At 35.3% G+C, this 20,757-nt stretch overlaps 1 protein-coding gene and 1 non-coding gene across 4 annotated transcripts in view; one reads left to right on the forward strand and one right to left on the reverse strand.

Moving 5' to 3' along the window:
- The window catches only part of CDH18 (cadherin 18), a 604,406-nt gene that overhangs the window by 340,873 nt on the left and 242,776 nt on the right, over positions 1–20,757 (forward strand). The gene's annotated exons all lie outside the window — the stretch shown is intronic.
- TRNAC-ACA lies at positions 176–247 on the reverse strand. The gene has a single exon. It is a non-coding gene; the product is annotated as a tRNA-Cys (tRNA).

Here is a 20,757-nt window from a genome sequence, read left to right on the forward strand (position 1 = left end):
AGAATGAGAATTATAAAGAAACTGCTATGATCTCAACAAAGAAAGAAAGTGAAGTCGCTCAGTCATGTCCAACTCTTTGCAACCCCATGGACTATAGCCTGGCAGGCTCCTCTGTCCATGGGATTCTCCAGGCAAGAATACTGGAGTGGGTTGCCATTTCCTTCTCCAGGGGATCTTCCCAAACCAGGGATCGAACCTGGGTCTCCTGCATTGTGGGCAGACGCTTTATCCTCTGAGCCACCAGGGAAGCCTCTACACTTTTCTTGGGAGAAAAATAATAAAAGCCCTTCCTATTGGGAAAGATCAGGTACACAAATACGTTCACAGCTGTGGGAATCCACCAAAAAGTACTGACAGACAAGCTTTCCTGTGGGCACACCCGTGTTTGCAAAAGACTCATCAGAAACTGTTTTCCCTAGTTTGTGAAGCATTCATCCAAAACAGAAGTTAAGTTTGGTGTGAAGAGATGAGGGCTTTGTGATCACAATCCTTCGCTGTGAAGAAACTATATGCAAACTAAAATAAAAGCAAATAAAAAACTGAAATAAAAGCAAATCAAAGCATAAGCATCTTTGAAAAGCTCTCTACTATCTATTTATCTACCGATATTATACATATTAGAAATTATGACGTAATTAGCAAAAATATTATATGTGTGTGTGTTAGCATCAGACAGAGTTATTATCAACAACTGAAATTTGTTTCACATTCTTGAAGCATTTATTCATATATTCACTGTGTGAATAAATGTTTATGATGCATTATAGGTAGCATTTCCTCTGCTAGCTGAGCATTTATAGTTTTACTACGATTTCACTGACATAGCCACTACACACTCAAAATGCTCAGTTCCCTCTGATTGTATCACTTGAAAACAAATCCAGGAACAGAGCTATGCCTGTCAAGATGGTTCACTGTTGTTCACATCCCTTCAGTCCCGCCAAACACTGGTGAACTGCTCTCTCCAGCTGACTGCTTGATTGACTGCTAGGTGTAGCTGGTTGATAGCGGTCATTGACCCAAAGGAATAGTTCTTTAAGGCACTTGATAACCATATGTAAATAAAATCAATAATATTAATGCTTTGGGCTTCTCAGAGTTTATTTAAGAGCATTGCAAGTGGAGTGACTCATGGAAACCAATTTGATTTTCAAAATTAATTGTTCTCTACTCAATACTTCTTTTTTAAAATTAATATTTATTGGAGTATAGTTGCTTTACAATATTGTGTTAGTTTCTTCTGTACAGTAAAATATATCAGTCATTCGTATACATATATCCCCTCCCTTTTGGATTTCCTTCCCATTCAAGTAGCCAGAGTACATTAAGTAAAGTTCCCTGTATTACAGATTATGTTCTCATTATTTATCTATTTTATATGTAGTATCAGTCCAGGATTCTTGGGCTTCTCTTGTAGCCCAGCTGGTCAAGAATCCACCTGCAATGCAGGAGACCTGATTTAATCCCTGGGTTGGGAAGGTCCGCAGAGAAGGAAAAGGCTACCCACTCCAATATTCTGGCCTGGAGAATTCCATGGACTGTATAGACCTTGGGGTCACAAAGAGTGAGACACGACTGAGTGACTTTCACTTTCACTTTTCAACAGTACTGTATATGTCAATCCCAATCTCCCATTTCCTCCCATCACCCTCCTCCCCCCTCATTATCAATATATTTGTTCCCTAGTCTGTGTCTCTATTTCTGCTTTGCAGATAAGATCCTCTATACCATTTTTCTGGATTTCACATTCATGCATTAATATGTGATGTTTGTTTTTCTCTTTATGATTTGCTTCACTTTGTATGACATGCTCTAGATTCACTCACATCTACAAATGGCCCACTTCCCCCCCTTCCTATGGATAAGTAATATTGCATTGTATATATGTACCACTTCTTTATCCATTTCTTTGTCAGTGGACATTTATGTTGCTTCCATGTCCTGGCTACTGTAAATAGTGCTGCTATGAACATTGAGGTACATGTATCTTTTTGAATTATGGTTTTTCTCTAGGTATATGCACAGGAGTGAGATTGCTGCTTAAGTCTATAGGTTTTTATCTGTAGCTGCAGTTCTCAATCTTTATGCTGCCTCAACATCTTTTAGTACTCATATTTATAATGTATTCTCTTTGGGGATATTAGAAATGGTCATTCTCAATGGATGAAAAAGAGAAAGCACTGGTGAGTAGGGCAGAAGAATCGAATACTCAATAAGAATAACTTACTTATACACGAAAGCTAAAGCTTTTAATTTCATTCGTCATCTCTTTCTCAATGAACTATTCCAATATACTATTTGTGGGCTACTGCAATCAAATCATGACTTTCAATAACTACACTTATATATGAAAAGTAGTGTGACACAGTGGAAAGAGTTAATGGCTGTGGCTTCAGAAAAGTAATTTATTCTCTCTGAGCCTCTATTTCATCATCTTTAAAATGAACAAACTAACGAGTACCTTACATGATTACTTTAGAGATGAGAGGAAATACATTCCCAATATCCTGGATAACTCCTAATATTTGCTTGCAGTTATCATTTATATATCCATTTTGATGAATGTAACTATTATTTATATTTTATATTCTATATATGAATACACTATATTATTCTTGAAAGAAACATACCTATCTTGCTTTTGTTTATTCACACCTCCCAGCAAATAACATTATAAGTGTCTAGAACATGTCTATTGCCACCTTGTGTTATGTGTATTTTACCATAAAAAGGAAACAAATATCTGTTGCTTTAAATTTAATTTTCTCATCTCTTTAAAATGTTTCTTACCTCTGATACAATTTTCCAGTTGTTTGTGTATGTGCTATGATGCTCCATGCAAGTACAGCACAGATGTTCTAAGCAAACAAGTGGAGTATGATTTGTAACTCCCACCCACAGGATAAGTTGTGCAGTATTATGCACTCAGAAGCTACGTAATTTTGATGGGGCATAATTTAATGACTGCTTTAGAAAAAAAAAAAATCTCTTTTCTTCCAGAGGTAAATAGGACAGGGATATCTCCAGGAAAAAGTGTTGTAAGAGTATATCAATCAATAGCTAGAACAGATTTAACATGCAAAATGTTTTTGGTCTAAAAGCTTGTCTTCATACAAAATATAAAGAAGAAATTTTGCTAATCCCTCTCAAACTCTTCCAAAAGACTGAAGAAGAGGGAAGAAGTAGCCACAGCAGTCAGACAAGAGAAAGTGTTTCCAATTGGAAGGGCAGAAAGTAAAATTGTCACTATATGCAGCTGACATGATACTCTATATAGAAACCCTAGGGATTCCACACAAAAAGTACTAGAACTGATAAATGAATTCAGGAAGATAGGACATGAGATTAATATAAAGAAATCAGTTGTATTTCTTTATACTAACCATGAAATAGCAGAAAAAGACTATAAACAAACAATATATTTTAAAATTGCACCAAAAATTAAAATACTTAGAAATAAACCTGAGTAAGAAGGTGAAAGATATATGCTGACAACCTTTAATGTCAATAAAGGACATTAAAGATGATTCAAAGAAATAAAATGATATTTCATGCTCTCAGATTGAAATAATGTTGGTTAAATGGCAATACTATCCAAAGCAATCTACAGATTTAATGTGATCCCTATCAAATTACCCATGACATATTCCACAGAACTAGTACCAGTAATTCTAAAATATAAATGGAAACATAAAAGACCCAGAATTGCCAATATAATCCTGAAGAAACAGAACAAAGCAGGAGGCATAGTCCTCCCAGACTTAGAAAACACTGCAAACATAGAGTGATCAAAACAGCATGGTAATGACACAGAAATAGCCATATAGATTAATACAACAGAATGTAGAATCAAGAAATAAACCCACAAACCTCTGGTCAATTAATCTTCCACAAAGAAAGCAGGAATATACAATGGGGAAAAAATGGTTTCTTCAGAAAGTCATGCTGGGAAAGTTGGACAGTCCATGCAAATCAATGAAGTTAGATTATAGTTAGAGTATAGCCCCACAACATACACAAAAATAAACTCAAAATGGCTTAAAGACTTAAATATAAAACAAGACACTATAAAACTCCTAGAAGAAATCATAGACAAAGCATACTCTGACATAAATTGTACCAATTTTTTTTTAGGTCTGTCTGTCAAGGCAGTAGATATAGAATAAAAAAAATAAACCAATAGGACCTGATCAAATTTACCAGCTTTTGCATAGCAGAGGAAACCATTAGAAAGCAAAAAAAAAAAAAAAAAAAGCCTACAAAATGGGAGAAAATATTTGAAAATGATGTGACTGAAAAGTGCTTAATTTCCAAAATATATGAACAACTTATACAACTCAACAACAAAACACAAACAACTCAATTGAGAAATGGGTAGAAGACCTAGACTTCTCCAAAGATATACAGATGGCCAATAGACACGTGAAAAAAATGTTCAGTACTGCTAATTATTAGAGAAATGAAAATAAAAACTGCCATAACGTACCACCTAACATGAGTCAGAATAACCATCACTAAACGGTCTACAAATATAACAACACATGCTGGAAAAGATGTGGAGAAAAGAAGATCTGCCTACACTGGAAGTTGGTGTAGCCACTATGGAAAACAGTATGAGAGTTCCTCAGAAATCTTAAAATAGAATTACCATATAATTCAGCAGTCCCACTCCTGGGCATATATCTAGAACATAATTAATAGAAAAAGAGCACGCAACTCATGTTCATAGCAGCACTACTCACAATAGCCAAGACATAGAAACAACCTGATTGTCCCTCGATAAATGAATGGATAAGGATTGCTGTTGTGTTGTGTTAGTCACTCAGTCATGTCTGACTCTTTGTGACCACATGGACTGTAGTCCACCAGGCTCCTCTGTCCATGGAATTCTCCAGGCAAGAATACTGGAGTGGGTTGCTATTTCCTTCTCCAGCAACAGATACTACTACTCACTTATTAAAAAAAAAAGAAAAGAAGAAGAAAGAAAGAAAGAATACCATTGCAGCAACATAGATGCAACTAAAGATTATCATACTAAGTGAAGTAAGTCATAAAGAGAAAGACAAATACCATATGATATCACTTAAACATGGAATCAATATGGGGCAAATTAACCATCTACAAAACAGAGGTAGATTCACTGACATAGAGATCAGATTTGTGGTTACCAAGGTGGGGGAAGGTAGGGGAAAAATGGACTGGGAGTTTCAGGTTCACGGATGCAAGCCATTGCGTATAGAATGTATGAACAAGGTCCTGCTATATAGACCAGGGAACTATATTCAATATCCTGGAATGGAAACAAATAGAAAAAGAATGTATATGTATAACTGAGTCGATGTTCTCCATAGCAGAAATTAACACAACATTGTAAATCAACTATATTTCAATAAATATATAAGGTATAACTCCAGGATATGGAGTGTGCTCCTTAGTGGAAAGACTTGGAATCAGCAAACTAAGGTCGGTCCTGATTTTACTTATTTTTTGGCAGTATAATTTGGAAATGGCATTTAGCCTTTCACAGACCCATGTGCAGGACATTTTGAGTAAGACAACATCAGTGGGAATATACAGTCCAATACAAAACATGAGTGTGTTAAGAGATTGAAGATACGTGCATGATCAGTGAATATGCCCATGCATACATACATCTGTACTGAATAGAGGCTGAATTAACCTGTTAAATAAAATTCCTGAACACTGAAATATTTATATATTAGAAAAACAAAGGTTATCAGCTGGGATAGAACTCATGCAGTATTTCAGGACAGAGGGAATGTTTATTAGGGTCCAGCTAGTGTTCTACTTGGCAATTGTTGAAAAGGAGAGGGTCTCACTTATTCTGGGAGTTCTGCAGAGAAGACTTAATTATGCTTGGGACCCTAAAGGAAGAGAAACAGACTGATGTGACTGTCCTAAGGAATATATATGATGGAAACTATGATTATATCCTATTCTAAGAGCATTCATTTTGTGATCGTGTTCTGATATTTTGCCTTCAAGTCAAACCCTAGTTGGTGAGCACTCCTCTAAAGTCCAAAGGGTACAATCACCTATCATGAACGCTTCAAAAAACATTGAAACATACACATTTAGAATTCTATGTCTCTCCCTCTCCCCTCTTTTCTAAGAATTGTTGTTTATATAGATACATTTCTTTAATTTCATAGTTATTGAAAACTGGTAAAATTTTGCATGGATGGAAATTTTGCCTACTTCCAAGTTTTACTATACTGCTTTCTATTTACAATATTCTCCTCATACAATGACTTTGGATTTATGGTAATTTTTGACTCATGTTATAATTTCAAACATATAAATATTTAAAGATAACTTTTGAAAATATCTTATTACTTATGGAGTCAGATTAGACATGTGCAACACCGAAAACCACTATATTGAAGCTAGGGCTTTTCTCAGGAGTAACCATTCATACCACTGTGTCAGTTTTCTTCTAATGATTTTCCATAGCATAAGAGATATTGTCAGATTTGTAAATAAACCTTCAATAAAATGAGCTATGTTTTACAGCTTGTTAATACCCTGACTAGGAGAATAAAATTTTTAAAGTCATACATTAAGAATTCAGTTATAAACCACTTAAGATAACCAATATGCCTACAGTCAAAATGAATACATATTTAATAAACAATTTTGCATTTGGGATACAATTTAAATAATATATCAGTTTTATATTCTATTAACTTGAATTATGTGAAATATGCAACTAAGACTGATCTATAGCTGATCATTCTCATCCCAATAAATTATATGAGATTTAATTTCCCTTTGAATTTGAAAAAGTCAGAGAATCACCTGGAGCAATTGTCCAATACTAGGATATATGCAGGAGGGAAATTACACTTTTTGAACTTAAAACAAGTATTATTTTCTACTTTCCTGAATATCTTCTTCTTTTTAAAAACAATACTTGTTTCAACTAAAACTTCCAATTATTTCTACAACTCGAATAAAAGCAAAATCACTCATAAGATTCATTTCAACTAATTCATTCATTCAGTCAGTATTTCTTGCTTACCCTGTATGTGCAAGACTAAAATGTTAACTTTTGTTCATTTAATTTATTCAGTTAATGGAATAAATTCAGGGTTTAAATTGCTGACAACATTTTCTTTCTCTGATTTTCATAAAATATTACCAAGAAACAAAAACAAAATTTCCAAACTGGCGCTCAGCATTATTTATATTAACAATGCCCATCATTTATTCCCTATAGAATGAGATAAATATGTTCAATCTTATTTGAAGTCACTTTTGTAAATAGTAAATATGTTCAGTCTTATTGAGAACAACTGGGTGTCTCCTGCGATCTCTTTGTAGAGGATAAATCATGTTCAAAACCGGATTCAACTGAAAAATGTTGTCAGTGGTGACAGCATTTAGAAAAATTCAGCTCTCTGTCACTAAAGCTTATGTTGATTATGCAATATGCCTTCATTCTGTGTAGCATATCTTTGTCCCTAAAGTACACTGACACTTAAAATTCCTTCTAAGTTTATCATAAATATATGTTAACCTCCAAATCAAGGTACAAGTTTTAAAAATAGTGTTTAGAGGATTATTTACATGAAACCTTTAGAGTGATGGAAAAATCTACACTTAAGCTAATGGTCTTTATTAAAAATTAATTAAATTCTATGGAATTATGACTACTATAATTAAACCATTTTTAGATCATAAGGAAGGAGTAATGAGACTTATTTGTCCCATAAGATATTTTTAATGAACTAAGAATATGTTTACCCCATGGATAAAAATTCTACAGTTAACTGAAACACAAATGGTCTACAGTTACCTAATTTTTGAAATCTATGAATAAAGCACTTGATTTGCTTTAGTAGTTAGTCTTTTCTGTGGGGACATGTAAAACTATACTGGTTAGCAAAACTCCCTCAAATTCCAATCAAAATTCTAGGTTTTCATTTGCTTCCAGATCTCTAATTTAAAGAGCCAGTAATTTGAATGAGATGTAGCATTGCATGTTCTTTGAAATCTAGACATGAGCTGAAAAAAGAAAAAAAATGACTGGTGAGCTCTGAGAAACAGATTTTACGTAAGTGGTCCCATATTCTAATGATAGGGTTGTATTTCTTCTCTGGCATAGACTCCTCATGTGACCAATTAAATCAGTTCTTGACCCTCAGCTTCAATTTTCTTGCCTTTGAAATAGGAATAAAAATGCCTGTCTTCATTTTCTATCAGGATAGATGTGGATATTAAAAATCTTACACACATGGACACACACATGCAGGTTCATACACATGTATAACTTTATGTGTTCTAAGGAATTATCGTTCTTACACCATTAAATTGCATTAAAGCAGTGCTGCAATGTATGTTCTAAATAAATGTGTGGAAATAGGTACTCTTATTTGACTGCAGGTAAACAGCTGTGCAATCAACCCTATTTTGACTTCTATGTTTGAGGTTGTGTTAAAGCTTTTGATTGGTGATGTTGAAGGTGAACTCACTTCTTCAAGGTGTTTATCTGCCTCACATAAGAGAATTCAACTTTGGTTGCATTTGAAGTTAAAGGTAGCTCTACATGGCACTTGCAATAAATTCTGACTTTGATTCTTAGAGTTGAAGTTATCCAAAATGTCAATTCAGGGAGCATTAACTTGGTCCTGATTACAGCCCCAGGATGCTGATTGCCATAGGAAAACCTGTGTCATGGGCAAGCCCATGTGTTATTGTCAAGGAAGGAGAAATAATTGCAATTTTATGACTATTTGTATAACTGATTGTCAGGCAAAAAAAAAAGTATCACATTTTTAGGCTTTCAGTATATTCTAAATTTTACAGGGAGTAGACAAGCTATTTCTGTTGTATAAGCACATCAGTGATCATTCATTTGGTCCCTTTTTGAATAGCAAGATAATATTTAACAAGGAAGAGCCTTGCATCCTTAGAGTTAACACTGCAGTGATATTTTTAAAAGTATCCTTTGTAGCAAACATACAACATGACCACAATTTATGCCCTTAATGTGTACTTGTTCAATAGAAAAATCATTAGTTTGGAGACAGAAGCTCAATGCAGAAAAAGAAAATAATTATGAGTGTATCCTTCTAGCAAATTGCAGCACTGTTCTGTATGCACACACACACAGCCTTGGAGCTATAATTCTATCATCCGTCCATTTCACACATGCATGCATGAATATGTGTGCACACAGTCACACACTAGGAAAGAGGTATTTTGTTGTACCACAGGCAATCAAGTGGAATAGAGCACAAAGCTCTGGGTTCAATCAGTACAAATTACCTGAGCCCTGCTCTGTTTTAGGCTCTGTCCTAAGTGCTGTTATATACTGTTCCCAAATGTAGCAAGATTGCCCCTCCTCTTCTTTTTTAAAAATTTTCTTTCTGTCTTTATATTTTTGGCTATACTGGGTCTTTGTTGCTGCACAAGGGCTTTCTCTAGTTGCAGAGAGTGGAGATAACTCTGTAGTATCAATGCATGGGCTTCTTATTGCAGTCTCTTCTCTTGCTGTGGAGCACGAGCATTAGGTCCATGGGCTTCAGTAGTTGTGGTACATAGGCCTAGTTGACCTGTGGCATGTGGAATCTTCCTGGACCAGGGATTGAACCCATGTCTTTAGGATTAGCTGGCAGATTCTTATCTACTGGACTACCAGGCATTGTTGTGCTAAGTCACTTCAGTTGAGTGTGACTCTTTGTGTCTCTATGGACTGTAGCCTGCCTGGCTTCTCTGTCCATGGGGATTCTCCAGGAGTGGAGTCACCACCCTCCTCCAGGGGATCTTCCTGACCCAAGGATTGTACCTGTGTCTTTTATATCTCCTGCATTGACAAATGGGTTCTTTACCACTAGCACCATCGTCTTCTGTTTTTACGTTTGTTTGTTTGTTAGTTTGGGGAAGTCCTCTTTCCCCTTGATATAATTTCTTTCCTAGATTCCTTCTTGAAGTGTTACCTAAGTCTTCTGACCTTATTATATTATGTCCTCCACTGTACATAGTTGACCTTGTCATTTATTTATTCAACAAACATTCATTAACATTCAATAAACACTCACTAACAATTATCTCCCACCAAGTGTTAGAGACTCCAGTAGGCAATACAAATAAAGGTAAAGATTACCACCCCCTGACTATACACATACACACAAAGAGATTAATTATAAATTAATTCAAGAATCTATGTATTGGATATTGCAGCAATATTGATCTGGGGTGAACGTGGCCTCTAGTGACTTGAAGTCACTGGATTTCAGTTCCCAGGCAGATATTGGGGTCAGGTCATGGCAGTGAGAGACTCAGTCCTAACCACTAGACCAGTGGTCAATGACAAGGCCCTGTCCCTTTGGCTTTGCAGAAAAGAAATTCCACAAAGACAGCAAGTAGGGAAATAAGTGTTTATTAGGAGAAAAAGTATAGTATCTATAGATAGACAAATGGGTGGACTCAGAGAGAGAGTAGAACCCTCATAGTAGTTTAAATCACTTATGGAGCATTTCTTCTGGGTTTCCTTTGGCCAATCATTTTGATCTGATTCTGAGTCTATGTTTAGTATATCTTAGGATCCTCCCAGGTGTGTGTGTGCACATCTGTCAATCAAGATGGATTCCAGCAAAGAGCTCTGTGGGTAGACTTGACATCACTCTCCTTTGGAACTCTGAGGAGCTTTCTAGTTGGGGAAGTTTCTTTGACTTCAAGAGTGAGAAATATGTGTTCTGTTATCTGGGCAGGGCCCAGCCTCCTCTCTCAATTGTCCTGCTATTGATATTTTAGAGTTCCTATCCACAGAAAATGCTCAACATGTGGGGAGAGGGGCATCTCTTTCCTCAATATGATTGCTAAGCTAGTGAAATATAGATTCAAGAATAGTAAATATCTATTGATATTTATGAAAGTTTGTATTTTATCTTCTTTAAAACTTTCTATATCTGCTTTAAAGTATGCCTTAATTATTTGTTATTATTTTCTTGCCAGATAAGTTACAAAATCAAAATGATGGGCATATGGAGAAGGTATTCTTGCTTATCACTTTCCATTGTTTAATTTTATCTATTATCAAATATTTTATTCAGTTTCCTTAAGAGAGTTTTGGTTACCCTCTCTATACTGTTCAGTCACCATTGCTCAGAATAGAATTTAAAATAGCAGACAGTGTAGGGAGAATACACAGCTTGAAGAAATAGCCTGAAAAAATTAACTGTGCCCTTACATATTGAGGAGACTGGGCCTACTGACATGAAAATTTGTTCTCAGTCCTGAAGACTGAGTTGTGTTTGTGTGTCAGCTTTTGTAAATGTGTGTGTATGCACATGCATATGAATGCAAAGTGTGCAAAAAAGTAAAATATACAACTGTCTTTAATATGATGGATTGGAAAATAATTGAACCAAAATTTGACCCAGATTTCTCAGTTTCAACTTTCCTGGTAACATTTCATAGAGACATCATCCAATCATATTTTTAATTACATATGACCAATATTTTGAAACAAAATTATAGTTTGGGAAAGATTTAAATAAAATACTGAATTGAGATACCAAGAATGAATATGGAGGGAGGTGCAGATTACTAATTATATGGAAATAATAAAATATTTTCCAATTTGAAATCACAAGAAAAATGCATTTTATATGGTTTCAAACATTTTAACTATTTTTTTTAATTTTTAAAAATATAAAGTTGATTTCAATTATCTTACACAATTTCTAAGAATATTTATTGCTTGAAATTGAAAAATATCGTTTACCTTTTACTGATTCTAAAAGTGTAGTTTTAGAGTTAGCATGAATTTAAAAAACAGTAAAAGAATTTTTATAGAAATAATTATATGTTTTGAAACTTAATTTTTAAAATGTTGCTTATAAACACTCTCTGAGCTTCATAGATGATTCAAATGTTTTATGGTGCCCTTGCTTCTTTGAACATTTTCTATTTTCAACAAATTTTATACAAATGATTAATAAAGCAATCTGAAGTTCAAAAATGTAGATACAAACAGAATTTGTAATACATGAGATCATATAATCAACTTTTTGATATTACAGGTATAATCTCTTCCCTTAACCCATTTGTATTATCACAGAAGCTAATTTTGTGTATGTGTGTGTGCTTAGTTGCTCAGTCATGTCTGACTCTTTGTGACCCATGGACCTCTGTCCATGAGCCCACCAGGATCACCAGGATCCTTTCTTCACGGGGATTTTCCAGACAAGAATACTGGATGGGCTGCCGTGCCCTCCTCCACGACATCTTCCCAAACCAGGGATGGAACCCAGGTTTCCCACATTGTAGGCAATTCCTTTATATCTGAGCCACCAGGGAAGCCTAAGAATACTGGAGTGGATAGCTACTATCCTTTCTGAGGGAATCTTCCAGACCAAGGAATCAAAGAGGGGTTTCCTGAGTTGCAGATTCTTTACCAGTTGAGCTACCAGGGAAGCCTCCTTTTGTGGATATTGAATCACTTTTCAATCTTAGATGAATTGTCTTTGATGAACTGAAATGGACAAGGCCTTCTATTTTTTTTTCCAAATTAAATTAGTACCAAGTTATTACTACTTTGTTTAATATATCTGCAATAATGGCTTAATTAAATACACATTATTTGCTAGACAAATAGTATGATTTATTTTTCTTCATTTTTTGTTATAATACTTTTAATCCACCAACAATTTTCTCCACAGATTCTTATATCTAACTTGAGGTGATTCTTGATTGGGTATTCTTGGTGGAGAAAACATTTATAATATTTCTGGTTGTAATTTTAAGCCCCCTATTATTTTTTGAAACAATGACAATAACAGTGATTTAGTGAATTTGACATACAGTGAATTCTGCTATAAAGCTTGTTTTCTAGACACAAATGTATTCCAATGTGGTAATTTTCACATAATACCAATTTTGCATTTGTTTATGCACTATTTTTAGAGAAGGAAATGGCGACCAACTCCATTGTTCTTGCCTGGAGAATTCCATGGACAAAGGGGCCTGGCAGGCTATAGTACATGTGATTGCAAAGAGTCGGACATGACTGAGCAACTAACACACATGTATTATTTTATCCACAAGAAACACCAGGTAAATACAAAGTACTGCATCCAACTGAGTCCACAAAAGGTGCATGTACGCACATTGCAGACATCTACCAGCTACCTCACAGCATTTATAATGAACTCGATACCCACATCAGATATTACAACTTTCCCATCTGATTTCAGAAAACCGTCTTTTCATCATTTCACTGTAATCAAATTGCAACTCTTCGAACAGCCACTTTCATGTGCAAACATCAGGTTTTTTCAAGGAAAAGTAATATATTTACTGCAGTATTGTATTTTTTAAACATTTAGTAGGTGTAAACAGTTTTCATTAGGTTCCTAATTTGTAATTTACTATGTAACTGACAACTTTCTGATTATTTTTTCCCATCTAGAAAAAACTATAATTTACAGATTTCTAGAGATTTTTATTATTCTTATAAACATCAGTTCAGTTTAGTCACTCAGCCGTGTCTGACTCTTTGCAACTCCAAGGACTGCAACACACCGGGCTTCCCTGTCCATCACCAACTCCTGGAGATTGCTCAGCCTCATGTCCATTGAGTCAGTGAAGCCATTCAACCATCTCATTCTCTGCCATACCCTTCTTCTCCTGCCTTCTATGTTTCCCAGCATCAGGGTCTTTTCCAATGAGTCAGTTCTTCACATCAGGTAGCCAAAGAATTGGAGTTTCAGCTTTAGCATCAGTCCTTCCAATGAATATTCAGGACTGATTTCCTTTAGGACTGATCGATTTGATATCCTTGTAGTCCAAGGGACTCTCAAGAGTCTTCTCCAACACCACAGTTCAAAGGCATCGAGTCTTCAGGGCTTAGCTTTCTTTATGGTCCAACTCTTACACCCATACATGACTACTGGAAAACCCATAGCTTTGACTGGACAGGCCTTTGTCAGCAAAGTAATGTCTCTGTTTTTTAATATGTTGTCTAGATTTCTTCCAAGGAACAAGCTTCTTTTAATTTCATTGCTTCAGTCACTATCTTCAGTGATTTGATAACACAAGAAAATAAAAAGTCTCTCAGTGCCTACAATGATTCCCCATCTATTTGCTATGAAGTGACGGAACTGGATGCCATGATCTTAGTTTTCTGAATGTTGAGTTTTAAGCCAACTTTTTCACTCTCCTCTTTCACTTTAATCAAGAGGCTCTTTAGTTCTACTTCACTTTCTGCCATAAGGGTGGTGTCATCTGCATATCTGAGGTTATTGATATTTCTCCATGCAATCTTGACTATAGCTTGTGCTTCATTCAGCCCAGAATTTTGCATGATTTATTCTGCATATAATTTAAATAAGCAGGGTGACAATATACAGCCTTGACGTACTCCTTTCCTAATATGGAGCCAGTCCATTGGTCAATGTCTGGTTCTAAGTGTTGCTTCTTGACCTGCATTCAGATTTCTCAATAGGCAAGTAGTGTCTGGTATTCCCATCTCTAAAATTTTCCCACAGTTTGTTGTGATCCACACAGTCAAAAGCTTTGGCATAATCAATAAAGGAGAAGTAGATGTTTTTGTGAAATTCTCTTGCTTTGTTGTAGATCCAAAAGATGTTGGCAATTTGACCTCTGATTCCTCTGTCTTTTCTAAATCTAACTTGAGCGTCTGGAAGTTCATGATTCATGTACTGTTGAAGCCTGACTTGAAGAATTTTGAGCATTACTTTACTAGCATGTGAGATGAGTGCAATTGTGTATTAGTTTGAACATTCCTTGGCATTGCCTTTCTTTGGGATTGGAATGAAAACTGACCTCTTCCAGTCATACGGCCACAGCTGAGTTTTCCCAGTTTGCTGGCATATTAAGTGAAGCACTTTAACAGCACCAGCTTTTCGAATTTGAAATAGCTCAACTGGAATTTCATCACCTCCACTAGCTTTGTTCATCGTGGTGCTTCCTAAGGCCTGCTTGACTTCGCATTCCAGGATGTCTGGCTCTAGGTCAGTGATCACACCATCATGGTTTTCTGGGTCATGAAGACCTTTTTTTTGTATAGTTCTTTGTATTGTTGCCACCTCTTCTTAATATCTTTTGCTTCTTTTAGGTCCATACCATTTCTGTCCTTTATTGTGCCCATCTTTGTATGAAGTGTTCCCTTGGTATCTCTAATTTTCTTGAAGAGATCTCTAGTCTTTCCCATTCTGTTGTTTACCTCTATTTCTTTGCATTGATCACTGAGCAAGGCTTTTTTATTCTCCTTGCTATTTTTTAGAACTCTGCATTCAAATGGGTATATCTAAATATATATAATAACATGTAATTAATTCTATAGCTGAATAATACTTATATTTTATTATGTTAAAACAGTTCATTCATTCATCACTGGTTTTCTTTTTTCTCAATATTTTTAAATAACACCTTTGTCAATATATATTAGAGGCTTCACAGGCGTTGCTAGTGGTAAAGAACTCATTTGCCAATGCAGGAGACTTAAGAGACTTGGATGGATTCAATCCCTGGGTTGGGAAGATCCCTTGAGGAGGTCATGGTAATCCCCTCCAGTATTCTTCCCTGGAGAATTCCATGGACAGAGGAGCCTGGTGGGCTATAATCCATGGGGTCACAAAAAAGCTGGATATGACTGATGTGACATAGCATGTACACATGCAATATGTATTTATTCATAGACATTAATACACTGAGTGGTAGGATGAGAGGAACAAGTGAGGGAGATTCAGAGGTACAAATTTCCATTTATAAAAATAAATGATTCACTGGTGATTTGATACAGAAAATAACAAAATATATATTTAAATAATATTTCCATGCATCACTGATTATTTCCTTGGTAGAAAAATTTGTTTGCAGACTCAGTTGTTGCTATTTTTGTGTAAAATTGTATATTTAGCCGTATTTTTACAATTATAAACTGACATCTGTATAAAATGTCAGCTATTTTGCTTTCTTAATTTGTCCTGGTAAGTAAAAGCTGTAGACCATGGATTTGTAATTTTTCCAGTAGTAATTGGAAGAGTTTCTCACCTACAAGCGAAAGTGATCTAAAAAAGAAAACTAGTAAAGTTTTGGCACAGTGAAGTTGATAAAAGAGGAAATGATAACGAAAGTATAAAATAGCTCTCTAGATCTTAGCCGGTACTTTTTCCTTCCTCCCTCATTCACTATGTGCTATCTAAACTCTTTGGAGCTCAAGGCTACTTAGGAATGCAGGCATTCCACAGACGAAATGCAGAGTGGTTTAAGCAATTGTGGGCTTCCCAGGTGGCTCAGAGGTAAAGAATCCTCCTGACAGTGCAGGGTGAAGCAGGGGATACGGACTAGATTTCTGAGTTGGGAAGATCCTCTGGAGAAGGGAATGGCAAGCCACTCCAGTATTCTTGCCTGGAAAAACCTATGGACAGAGGAGCCTGGTGGGCAAACAGTCCAGGGGATTGAAGACTGGGACATGACTGAGCATTCGTGCACCTAAGGAAGCAATAGTAAAGCAGTGGACAATGCTTGGAGGGAGGAAATTTGAAACCTCTTTGAGGAAGATTAGAAAATGTGCCCAAGTAAAGTTTTAGTGAGTTTGTATATCAGGAAGATCTTCTTCTAGATGATATACTTTGAGTAGAGACATGGAAGATCAAGCTGAATGAGTTCCAAAAATGACAAGTAATCTTAATAGCTACCACCTGTTGTGTTCCTAAAATATCCCCACTTCACTACTAAACACTAATTTCATTTAATACTAATAGAAACTCTATGAGCTAATGATCAGATTATTGTTAAAGAAACCAAGAGTTAGAGTTTAAATGACCTGTTAAGACCATCATCTAGCAAGATTGAAAACTGGCATTATAAAACAATCTCTAGCATTCAAAAGCCCATGCTGTTAACTAGTATGAAATTCTACAATCTTTTCTCCCCTCACTCCATTCTCACCACAGAACCACAAATGTATAATAAAAGGAAAAGCAAAACTGCATTACTGGTATTAAACCTGTATGGACATCCATGAAGCTATAGAAGTGGCCACATGGATATAATAGTGGTCACACTTCTAAAGGACCCAGCATATACTAGGAAAACAATATATGAAAAATCTGTTTAACTACTATGGTACAATTTCTGATTTTGTACCATATACATACAGGGTATATATAACTGTTAAGAAAATATTAATATAAATATTTCCTTAAGCTGCAATGTCAGGTTAAGTTTTTCCCATTTTCCACAAAGTGATTAATGATCAACAGCAAATCCCCAAAGAACTGAAGGGTCAAGTGTATATGAAAAATAACTTTATAAAATAGAAGAAATATATATGAGTATTGTTCAAATATCGGAAAGGGAAAGAGCTTTCTAAGCATTAAAGTATTGCAAGATATGACAAGTAATAAATATATATAAGTAACTTCTATAGTAATAAAATACTTTATTCTTTTTTATCTATAAAATTTCTATCCTTTCACCTATCAATTGAGTTAACATGATACTGCTCAAGAGGGCTTGATAAAACTAACACCTCATATCCTCCTTGTATAATGAAATTTGATATTATCAATTTATAGTTCATTATCTTGTCAAAAAAGAAGTTATTCTGCCAGATATTTTAACAGAGAAGAAATGAGGTAAGAAATATCTGTTAAAGAACAATAAAGACAGAAAAAAAAAGGAAAAAAAAAAGAAAGAAAAGGACTCTGAATAACTGCCAGTTAGTAACTGCAGGAAGCAGCCACTCTCTACCCCTCCCCATCTAGGGCTGGGTAACAAAAGAGAGATAGGAGTCAATGGAACATAAAAGTTTAGAGAAAGGGACCCAGGCAACTATGGTACCCTGGAATGGGGAGGCAGGTCTCTGAGGAAGAGGCATTGTCTAGGTGCTATTGGCATCTCAGAGGCCTGGAAGAGGGACCTCATGGAGATATGAGTGATGCTGCCTTACTGGGGCAATAACTTTGAGAGATACACAAGCTAATTCTGGAAGTTCCAAAGAACCAAAGCAACATCAGAAAGTGCAGTTAAAATGAAGACATTCAGATACAAATGACAGAAACCTCCACGGGCAGTAGGGGAGCAGGGGTGGGGGGCGGGGGACAGGAATGGAGGAAAAAAGTCCTAAACACTATTGAAAAAAAAAAAAAAGGTAGATAAAGAACAAAAGGCTGGTTTCTTATAGAAGTCAAAATTTTAAATTATGAGTGAGCACCTACCAATGTTCTTTCTTTTTTATTCTCTTTCTTTGGATATTTTTGCAACAGTGTTTGGATTTTGTAAATTAAATCCTTAAGTAAAATTCAGTTTTTACATAGTTCCTTCCTTTTGCAAAGTCACCTTTTAAATGTGCTGAACTCTCCAGTTTGCAAATGCTTGAGAGGAGCATGTCTTATTTTCTCCCTATTAAGTTAAGCCCTCTGTTCCTTACCAAATTCACTATGTTGCAAACTTATGAGTTTAATATTATCTCTTCTGCTGCTATGTCAGAAAAATACACAGAAGCTGTAATCTGGAAAATTGTTCTTTTCCCTCTTCATTTCCTAATCAGTTTGTGAGGGTCTTGTGAAATTTGATTTGTGTAAATGAGTTTCTTTGTTAGAGATGTGATTTTTATAAAGGTTGAAAGGTCAGACTGCCTGGACCCTGTTTGTCTATATGAAACTTGGCCAAGTCTCCTAAATAGAGATTATATCAGCAGCTCTCTCACAGCTTTATTGTAACAATGACATATCTTTATATTGGGTTAGCCAAAAAGTTCATTTGGGCTTTTCATGTTATAGGAAAACTCGAACAAAAGTTTTGGCCAGCCCAATAATTGTAGAGTTCATTGCGCAGTAAACATCATAGTGTTTTTTAAGCATTCTTATGCCAATTACAGAAGTAAGATAGGTTTGTGAAACAATGAAACAATAGAATACAGAACACTGATTGAAGTTATGTGAATTAATAAAAAGAAATATTTCAGTAATGCATTTTTAGAGATATTTAGATTCATTTTCCAGTGAACTTCGGATTTTCCTTGTGGCTCAGCTGGTAAAGAATCCACCTGCAATGAGGGAGACCTGGGTTTGATCCCTGGGTTGGAGAGATCCCCTGGAGCAGGGAAAGGCTACCCACTCCAGTATCTTGGCCTAGAGAATTCCATGGACTGTATAATCCATGGGATGGCAAAGAATCAGACAGGACTGAGCAACTTTCACTTTCACTTTTCCAATGAACAGCCACAATAAATATATGTAGACTTATATTTCTTCCCTGAATTCTGGATTATATGGGTTCATATGTGGGTTAAGAAAGGCTTAAAATTTCCAAACTTCTGAATATAATAGAGAACTAAAGCATATCTATGTTGTAATCACCTGGTTTTATCAAGAAAATATAGTTTAATTGCTAAAATAAATAGCTAGAAACATGTAAATAACTACTTCAAAAGATTATTATGGCTTAAAATATTTCATAAGTGATATAATATTACTCCTTGGTAATCTTTTGGCTTCTGATATTTGATCTAATGATACTGAACCTGAGAATGTCTAGCAATTCCCAGCAGTCTAAGAAGAAGCAAAACAAAAAGGAAACAACAGAGCGCAGTGAAAGGACAAGCATCTATTGACTAGCTCTTCCTTCCTTAGCATCTCATATTGGAAAAAATATTCCACTCGAGTGGCTGAGTACTGTTTAATGTTAAATGAAATAAACCATTACTATTCTTGGCAGAATATGAATGAGGATTATCTAAAAAAAGATTACTCATTTAATTCAAGAAAAGTCATTTCTGAAAATAACTGTGTTGAGCACTCTTTATTGTATATTATCTATAATAATAGGATATAAGTCTAAAAATCTTGGCTTTTAAAATACTCCCTAACAGATTATTAACAAATATGACCATCCAATATTATCACTGACAATAACCCCATTCCCAATAATGTTACACTTTTGGTTTTCAATACAAGTATTGACAGAATATTGCTTATAGCTTCTTATCTTTCTGTCAGATAACCCCTATATTTTTATCATATTGATTTTTTTTTTCACTCACATCACTATTCCTATGGGATTGGTCTTTCAAAGTAAGCTCTCTTGAACTTTAAGGGGATTGATGCAATCAACCTGTAAAGAAAACTGTACTAATTAATTGGTCTTTTATTAACATTTCTAATGATTAAAATGGTTATAAGAATCATTACACAGTCATAAAAAAAATGAAAAGTTGCCATTCATAGTGTCATGATTGTACCTAGAGATTATCTTACTAAGTGAATTCAGTCAGAGAAAGATGAATATCACATGACATCACTTATGTGAGAAAGCTAAAATAATGATACAAATGAACTTATTTTCAAAACAGAAATTGAGTCACAGATGTAAAAAACAAGCTTATCATCACCAGAGGTGGAAGGCAAGGGAAGGGATAAACTGGGAAATTGGGACTGACATGTACACACTACTATATATAAAATAGATAACTAATAAGGCCCTTGGAGTAGACTCTTGAGAGTTCCTTGGACTGCAAGGAGATCCAACCAGTCAATCCTAAAGAAAATCAACCCTGAATATTCATTGGAAGGACTGATGCTGAAGCTCCAATACTCCGGCCACCTGAGCTGACTCATTGGAAAAGACTCTGATGTTGGGAAAGATTGAAGGCAAGAGGAGATAGGGATGACATAGGATGAGATGGTTGGATGGCATCAGCAACTCAATGGACATGAGTTTGAACAAGCTCCAGGAGTTGGTGATGGGCAAGGAAGTCTG

The sequence above is a fragment of the Capra hircus genome, chromosome 20 (genome assembly GCF_001704415.2).
Source record: "Capra hircus breed San Clemente chromosome 20, ASM170441v1, whole genome shotgun sequence".
NCBI lineage: Eukaryota > Metazoa > Chordata > Mammalia > Artiodactyla > Bovidae > Capra > Capra hircus.